The sequence below is a fragment of the Grammomys surdaster genome, unplaced genomic scaffold (assembly GCF_004785775.1).
Source record: "Grammomys surdaster isolate TR1022 unplaced genomic scaffold, NIH_TR_1.0 98, whole genome shotgun sequence".
Classification (NCBI taxonomy): Eukaryota; Metazoa; Chordata; class Mammalia; order Rodentia; family Muridae; genus Grammomys; species Grammomys surdaster.
Window position 1 is genome coordinate 10,640,075 of NW_021604577.1, and position 9,734 is coordinate 10,649,808.

Genomic DNA, 9,734 nt, shown 5'->3' on the forward strand with positions numbered 1-9,734 from the left:
GTTTGAAAACAAAACTTCTTGGAGCTAAATGTGAAGGTCAAACAAAAATCCCCTGACTTTATCAGATTCGTAATGCTTTATAATAGTGAGAATAAATCACACTTCTGGAAGAAAAAGCCGCTATAGAATCTGTTGTGCAGGGTGTGTGGGTTTTTCAGATCCACAAGCCTTAAAAGGAACTACCTATTAAGTCTAGCTAATAGCAATTGCCATGTTCCACCGCCTCTACAAGGTAAATGCTAAGGTAACCGCTGATTATCCCTGGTACTTACAAACTGATAGCAGATAAGCCTAATGGGATTTCTAATAAGTAGCTGTGATTTTCTTCTTTCCTTTTTCCAGCTCTGTGAAGTGGAAATTGTGCAGGCACCAATAAAAAAGCTTGCTTTGGGTCCTAAAGTATGCCTTGATTATTAAGTACAGTTACTACATAAATCTCCCCCCAAAAAATAAATCATATCAAAGGTACAGATGGAACAGGCATGGTGAACTGTCCCAAAACCCTAAATAAAATAACTCTGCCAGCTGTGTGATGAAGAAAGGTTGTCAGTCACTTCCCAAAGTAACACTTGCAATCAATTTATTAAGAGACGTCTTGGCCAACAGACCTGGAAGACTCTTGCCACCATGGAATTATGATTTGATTCTTGAGACAAAACAAGAAAATTTCTGATATTCAATTGCCAACATTTTGGAATTTTCCAAATCATTTACATTTAACAATATTGTGTAGACTGTGCAGATGTGTGCCTGCCTGTATGTATATTCCATGTGTGTGTGCCTGTCTATATGTGCACATTTGCCAAATGTCTATTATGTATGTGTGCTTGCTCATATTTACAAACTGTGTCTATTCCTGTGTATATTGATTTGTGCATGCCCATATGTGCATTGTGGATGCCTTGTCATTTGTACATAGGACATGCACTTTTTAAACTTATTGTTTGAGTGCTTACAACATCTCAACTGCATTATTTGTGACATAAAGTAAGAAAACAACTTCAATCCACAAAGAATGTTGTCTGATAGATCAGTGCTTCACAAACTATTAACAGGGATACAAACCACATGAGGAATTGGTTTATATGGGAATTTTGACTTAGTGTGTTGCTAACTTTGCTTTTTTTTTTTGTTTTTTTTTAAGTTTTTCCATTAACCAATTAATTTATTTATTCATTCACTTTACATCCCAATATCTGTCTCTATCTCCCTCCGGTTCCCTCTTCCCATATCTCCTCTCCATATTCTCCCTCCCCTTTTCCACAGAGAGTATCTATAATTCCAAACTCTTGAACTTGCCATTTGAAGGATAATAAATTGTGACTGTCTCAGCCTCTACTGGACACAATGTGTTGTTTCAGTCTTTCAGAAGTTTTTCAATGCAGTGGACTCTATTGGCTATAGCTATACTCTTCTTATTGACTTTGGATTTTCTTTCCTTTTTTTCTATTTCACATCCAAGTGGAAACATAAGTTAGTATATATATGAGCATTATTGCCTTATTGCCATAGTGATGATATTACATCCGTGACAGTACATTAAATGAGGTTGCCGGGGAAAAGAATGTCAAGTAAATGAGAAGACAAAAGATCAGGGCCTGAAAAATGCCAAGATTTATGGACTTGACTTTTAAAAGAGCCATAAGAACAGCGAACATTTGTAACTAGTCCAGTGAAAAGGATCATATTGCTAAAGTCCAATCCAATTTTAAAGGCTGTGTATATATCTGTATACACAGGTATTTTGAATGGGAACAGCCTTCATAGACTCATATGTTTTGATACTTGGTCCTTGTTTGATAGAACTGTTTGAGAAGCATTAGGAGGTGTAGCCTTGTTGGAGATATATCACTGGGCATCTTCTTTGAGGTTGCAAAGTCCATGCCAACTCAGTCTTTCCCCAACCCACCTGCATTTGGATGAAGATATAAGCCCCCAGCTACTGCTCCAGCTTCATGCCCTCTCGCCTGCTACCATGCTACCAACCATGATGATCATGAACTCAAACTTTCTGAAACTGTGTCAAATAAGTTATTCTTTTCTATAAGTTTCCTTGCTTATGTTGCCTTATCACAACCATAAAAGTAATTAAGTTAATATCCTCATAATTCTTGCTCTAAAGATTAGCTTCTGAGTAGGATATTTTATTGATGGAATAATATGGTCTTTAAAGTCTTCTCTGAATTGTTTTTACATATCTGATGTGAGTTCAGTGAACAATGACATATTATCAACTTACAAGATTACATGTTATTTTTGAAAATTTATCTTCTCCATCTCTTTTCTGAAAATTTGAATAAATAATTCAATTGAAAATGTTGGGTTGAATTTATTTGCTGCTCATGGTCTCTCTGTTTTCTTGTGTTTATGAATACACAAATAAATATCATAGATGATCTATACATTTTACATAGATATATGAAAATTGTAGAATTGTGATGGTGTAGACTAGAGAAATGGCTCATCTATTAAAAGTGTTTGCAGCTTTTACAGAGAACCCAAGTTGAGATTATAGTACTTAACAGGGGGAGGGGAGTGACTCACAAACACCTGTCATTCAAGCTCCAGGGGATCTGATTCTGTCTTATAGACTCTACCCTTACCCACACACACATACATATATGCCCTTCTTTTCCAGAGACATACACTCATACAGACAACTTAAACCTTTTGTAATCTTTAAAAAATAATAAAGAAAGAAAAAATAAGTACTGTACATTTCAGATTACTAATAGTTTAAAGTTTAAACTGCTTACCTATAAAACTATGGGATTAAAACAGAATATGTTAAGAACACATTTTGAATATGTAAGCAACAATTGTACTTCATCTTTATAATTTGAGACGCTGCCACTTGGAATAAACTCATTCTAAGTCTTCATCATGTCATCCATCAGTTATTTGCCCAAATAGAGACACTTTTGTTTATTTGGCCAGTATTTATTTATTTATTTTTGGTTATTTCATTTATTTACATTTCAAATGTCCCCCTTCCTGGTTTCCCTTTGGCAAACCTCCCCATCCCATCTCCCCTCCCCCTGTTTCTATGAGGGTATTCCCCCACCTACTCACCCACTCCCGCCTCCCGCCCTAGCATTCCCCTACACTGGGGCATCAAGCCTTTACAGGACCAAGAGTCGCTCCTCCTACTGATGCCAGATAAGGCAATCCTCTGCTACACATGCAGCTGGAGCCATGGGTCCCTCTATATGCACTATTTGGTTGGTGGTTTAGTCCCTGGGAGCTGAGAATGGTCAGGTTAGTTGATATTGTTGTTCTTCTTGTGGGGTTGCAAACATCTTCAGCTCCTTTGGTCCTTCCCCCAACTCTTCCATTGGGGTCCCCAGATTCAGTCAGCTAGTTGGCTGTGAGTATCTGCATCTGTCTTAGTCAGGTGCTGGCAGAACTTCTCAGGGGACAGCTGTACCAGGCTCCTGTCAGCAAGTGCTTCTTAATATCAGTAATAGTGTGGGGAGTTGGTGTCTGCAGATGAGATGGATCCCTAGGTAGGGCAGTCTCTGGATGGCCTTTCCTTTAGTCTCTGCTCCACTTTTGTCTCTGCATTTCCTTTAGATAGGAACAATTCTAGATTAAAATGTTTGAGATGTGTAGGTGGCCACTATTTATTTATAAGAATTGCATAGTCATCCATAAAGCCACTATCCGAAACAACACTTAAGACTCTACTACTATACCTCACTAAAACACTTGGTGTACCCTTTAGGTGATGGTTCAAAATGCCCCGTATCGGCACGGTGGCCACCCAATCCTTTTAAAGGATTTAAATGCATACTGCCAGCAGTCTGGTAAATGGAAACAGGTTCCCTATATTCAAGCATTCATCTACCTTCAATCTAATCCCTCCATGTGTTCTGCCTGTTCCCCTCCCCAGCTTCTTTCAGCCATGAAACCTACTCAACCACCATTGTATGACACTACACCCCTAGATCCAGCTGACGAACCGCTTCCCTTCCATTGCAGACCTGTTTCCATGCAGCCAAAAACGCAAACTGCTGCCTCAGTTTCTTCTTCTCATCAGGATACCGCAGAGTTTACTAGCCTGACCTCTCCAGATCCCTCCACTACTTCTGTGCCAGCTGCAGGCCATTCTATTCACCCTGCTTTGGCACCAACCTTTACCCCTCCTATCATGTGTTCTAAGTCCACAGCCGAACCCCCAATTCCTTCTCCTCCAGGGACACCGAAACCAGCATCTGTCCTTCGTTTAAGGGATGAGGCAGGGGTTGATGGTCTGGTCAGAGTTGTGTCCCTTTCTCACTGAGTGAACTTTCTCAAATAGAGAGCAGACTGGGTTCCTACACCTCTAACTCCTCCGCCTTTATTAAAGAGTTTGAATACATCACTCGATCTTATAGCTTGACTTTCCATGATGTGTATATGATTCTCACTAACAATTTACTTCCTGATGAATGCAAGCGAGTTTGGGAAGAGGCAAAAATGCATGCAGATCAGATTCATCAAACAGACGGAACATATCCAATCAGATCTGAGGCAGTTTCTGACCAGGATCCTCGATGGAATTATAATTCCGCAGGTGATATCTTAGCTAGAGATAAATTTATAACATGCCTTTTGGCAGGTCTAAGAAAGGCAGCCTTAAAGCCAGTAAACTTTGAGAAACTCCAAGAGGTTGTCCACGACAAACAGTAAAACCCATCTCAGTTTTTAGCATGCCTTACAAAGGCTTTATTGCAGTATACCAACCTGGACTCTGAAAACCCAGAAGGTAAGCAACTTCTGATTACCTACTTTTCTTTTTGCCAGAGCTACCCTGACATAAAAGCTAAACTTAGGCAATTAGAGAAGTGGTGCCTAACTCCATAGGCAGAAGTCTTGGCACTGGCCTTCGAGGTGTACCATGAAAGAGATGAGAAAGCCCGAAAACAGAAATACCACATACTGGCAAAGGCTATCTGACCAGCCTCAGGCACTACCCAGACTCCTGGTCTTTGAGGGCTCAGGAACCACCAGGCCTCTGCTATAAATGTGATCAACATGGTCATTGGGCAAGGGCTTGCCCCAACCCCAGGAAGCCAAGGGGACCATTCCTAGGTGCCATCAGAGGGGACATTGGGCTGTCGATTGCCCTCATGTCACTCAGAACAGAGGGACATCGCTCCCAGATCATCCTTCAACTGACCTTCTAGGCTTGGCTATGGAGGACTGACGAGGCCTGAGCTCTCTCAACCCAACTATGCCCATCACTAGCAGGGAGCTCCAGGTAGCTATTATGGCATGTGGAAGACATCTCCTTCCTCTTGGAACTGGGGCCACTTACTCAGTCCTGATGGAGTTTTGGGGACCTACCTCACCTTCGTGTTTTCTTATTTTTGGGATAAGAGGACAACCTTACCTTCCTCACCAGACCCCCCACACACTTAATTGCATTTTTAGGGGTGTATCTCTTACCCATTCCTTTTTGGTAGTACATACATGTCCTGTCCCCTTATTGGGAAAGGATATTTTAGCTAGGTTGGAAGCCTTTATTTCCTTTGCTCCCCAATTCACCTAAACCCAAGCTCACCAGCAGTTCCTTTCCTCCTTCTTCTAGCCAGTCAACCTACTAATACTTTTCCCTTATCAGCTTCTCAGGTGGACCTCCCCCACCCCAAGTTTGGGACATCCAGAACCCCTCTGTTACTAAACATCATTCTCCTGTTGTGATCCAGTTACTGGACTCTACCAGGTACGTCACCCAAGTTCAATAGCCTCTCTCTCTCCAGACCCTCAGGGAACTTAAGCCTATCATTTCTGACCTCTCAAGGAAAAAAAATCCTTCGCCCTACCTCTTCCCCCTTTAACACCCCTATACTGGCAATTAAGAAACCTAATGGTACCTATCCTGGTTCAAGACCTCAGATGCATTAATTCTGCAGTGTTTCCCCTTCATCCTGTTGTGGCTAACCCTTACACACTTCTTTCTACTATCCCCTCAGGGACTTCTCATTTTTCAGTCCTAGATCTCAAGGAAGCATTTTTCTCTAGCCCTCTAGATGTCTAATCACAGGACATATTTGCCTTTACCTGGACAGATCCTGACACCCACTTTTCTACCCAACTTACCTGGACTGTTCTACCTCAGGGATTCCAGGACAGCCCACATCTATTTGGCCAGGCCCTGGCTTCTGACTTGCTCTCTTTATCTCTCCCTATATCTAAGATTGTACTTTATGTAGATGATATTTTTCTCTGTAGCCCCTCTCTAGAGATTTGCCAAGCTGACACCGCTGTTCTTCTAAATTTCCTTTTCAGTTGAGGATACAGGATCTCACCTTCTAAAATCCAACTGTCCACTCCTCAGGTCACCTATTTGGGACTAACAATGACACCAACCCACAAGGCTATTACTTTAGATAGAAAGAATCTGATTCAGTCTCTAACTCTTCCTTCTACAAAAGAAGAGATTTTATCATTCCTAGGAATGGCTACCTTTTGTGTTCTTGGGTTCCTTCCTTTTCCCTACTTTCTCGCCTCTTATATGAAGCAGCATTAGGCCCCCACCCACAGACCTCTTCTCAAACCTGTTACTAAGCCCTCTCAAAGTCTCCAACAGGCTCTTCTTAAGGCCCCAGCCTTTCATCTCCCTGACCCCACTCGTCCTTTTTCCCTTGACATAACTGAAAAGGAGGGATTTGTCCTTGAAGTTTTACTTCACCAACTGGGGCCATCTTTTGCACCTGTAACATACTTGTCAAAAAGACTAGATCTAACCATCCAGGTATGGGCACCTTGTGTTCCTATCTTAGCAGCTGCTGAACTCCTTATTCGAGAGTCAAAGAAACTAACCTTGGGATCACTTATAACTGTCCTCTCTTCTCACAACCTGTCACAGCCCCTAACTTATAAAGTCTTACAGACTCTACCTCCCTCCAGGGTTCTTTCTCTTCAGGTAGCTCTAATAGAAGGCTCCACCCTCACCTTTCAATCATGCCCACCTCTTAATATTTCCAATCTTCTTCCTCAACCTAATACTAACTACTCCCTATCTCACTCCTGCACTTTAACTTTAGAGGAACTATTACCTCATCCTTCACACATACAGGAGGGCACATTGCCTCAAGACATCTATACCTGGTATACAGACAGAAGCTCCTTTCTATATGAAGGGGCCAGGAAAGCTGGCTATGCCATAGTGTCAGACACCAAAGTGGTGGAGGCACAGGCCCTTCCTGTTCATACCACCAACCAGCAGGTTGAACTAATAGCTCTTACCTGTGCCTTCTAGGTGGCACAGGGACAATCTCTCAACATTTACACAGATTCCAAACATACTTTCCATATCCTCCTGTCCCAAGCTTCTATCTGGAAGGAGTACAGGTTACTTACCACAAAAGGAGGATCCGTAACTAATGTAAACCAAATTATGGCCATGCTAAAGGCCTCCCATCTCCCCACAGCTGTTGGGATTGTCCACTGCAGATCCCACCGGACAGATGACTCTGTTGTCTCCAAGGGAAACAACCGAGCTGATAAGGCAGCTAGAGCTGGAGCCCTTAGGGGCCTAGACTCATCTTACCCTCCCCAGGACATTCTTACACTACAATCCACATCCCCACCTACACCCCCTGACACTCATCAAACTCTGTCCTATCATCACCAACTCTTTCATCCTAACAGCCAAGCATTGTCTTATTTTGTTAAGACCCATCTACAACCTACTCCTGAGGACTTAAGTTTCTTAAAATCTATCACTGCTTCTTGCAAAATCTGTCAGATGCCAGATCCCAACTGAAGGTATCGTAGCACCCCTTTTCCTATCCACCAGGCTAGAAGTTCCCTTCCTGGAACTGACTGGCAACTTGACTTTACCCACATGCCCACTGTCAAATGTGCAAGTACCTCCTGGTCTTAGTGGACACCTTCTCAGCCTGGGTAGAGGCTTTTCCCACAATTGACAAAAAGGCGCAGACAGTCTCTGATCTCCAAGAGATCATCCCCCGATTTGGTGTCCCAGCCTCCCTTCAAGCAGACAATGGTCCTGGATTTACTTCCCAGACTTCTCAAATTCTAAGACCCTAGACATCCCCTGGCATTTTCACATTCCCTATCACTCTCAATCTTCAGGTAATGTAGAAGGAACTAACCACTCTTTAAAAACTACTCTTGTCAATCTGTCACAGAAACTTCATTTTGACTGGGTAAAACTCTTACCTCTGGCTCTTTTCAGGCTATGAGCTCCCCCCAAGCGACCTCTCCTCATCTCACCTTTTGAACTCATGTATGGGTGTCTAGTTCTAACTCCTGGCCTCTCACCTAAATGTTCCCCCCTCCCAGACCATCTGGTTACCCCATTACTTTGCCACCTCCATTCTCTCTTACGGAACTTTGTTGACCACCATCTACCTCGACCACACAATGTCTCCTGTCCACTGCCTGTGAACATTGGAGACCAAGTCCTTCTTTCCCCTCCAGATCATTGGCCCTCACCCCTGTCTCTCAAATGGCAGGGCCCTTTTAAGATAATTCTTGTGACCCCTACAGATGCTAAACTTGAAGGAGTCTCACATTGGGTCCACCTGTCTCACTTCAAGTCTTTCATCCCTCCACTTAAAATCAACTCTTCTTCATACACATTGACCCTAACAGGACTGTGCTCTATTAAGTTCCAGAGGACATTGAGACCACCCACTTTGTCCTCAATCCCAGAAAATGAGACTCCACTCTGGCAGCCAAGCTCGGCCTCACTGGACTAGACATGGGTTTCTCATCTTCCCCCTTCTGCTTGTTTCCATCCAGGTCAGCCCTTACATCTGGAGATTCAAGGTTCAAGAGACTCCCACAGATAACAAACAGTCTTTCCAAACAGGGTCAGGAAACTGCTCCTAGCCAGATGCCAAAAACCAATCCAAATTGCTGTCATTCCTATATCTGTTATCCCATCCAAATATTATGTTTTCTGTACTTGCTTTCTTTTTGGCCAGATAGAAGATTATTGTAGAAAATGGCCAAAAGATTATGAGGGTTGCCCATATTGGTCTTTTCAGATACATATGCTAGGATCATGGGCCAACCATATCTTCTACCAACACCGCAAGATACTCTTTTCTACATAAAAGACCCATGGGATTCCAACTGTGGTGCTTCAGAACCACAGACAACAGATGTACTGACAGCTAAGGAAGATGGTCTTCGTTCGTTCCTCCAAGAAGAATGTTGCTTTTAGGGAATGTGAGACCTCCAGTTCTGAGATTTTTAAAAACCCCATATAAAAGTAGATACTCTCGTTTGTAACACCCTTTCTAGTTATCCTCCTGGTGTTATTATTTTTAACCAAACTATTAATCAGTTCCTGTTACAGGATTACCAGCCGCTGTTCACAGAGGAACCTGATGCACACATCTACCAAGTGGATCCTGATGGTGAAAGCCAGCTACACCCCAAAATGGAATATGCCCCTACAAAGCAGGAAGTAGTTTAAGAGATGCAGTGCCCCGACTCCTCTTTCACCATCGGCTTCCCCTCCCCTTTTATCTTCTCTTTATTATAAGAAAAAAGGGAGGTATGTTGGTATCAGGCTCCGAACCCAGTGACATCACATCTAGGTGACCCCCACATCATTGCCAAGGCAACCGACATATATGCCTAGAATCCACTGGTTACCTCCCACCTTTACCTGGGAGAGGCTATGTCACCACCCATATAAAACAGGCAGAATCCCCCTCAATCTCTTCTTCTTCTTCTTCTTCTTCTTCTTCTTCTTCTTCTTCTTCTTC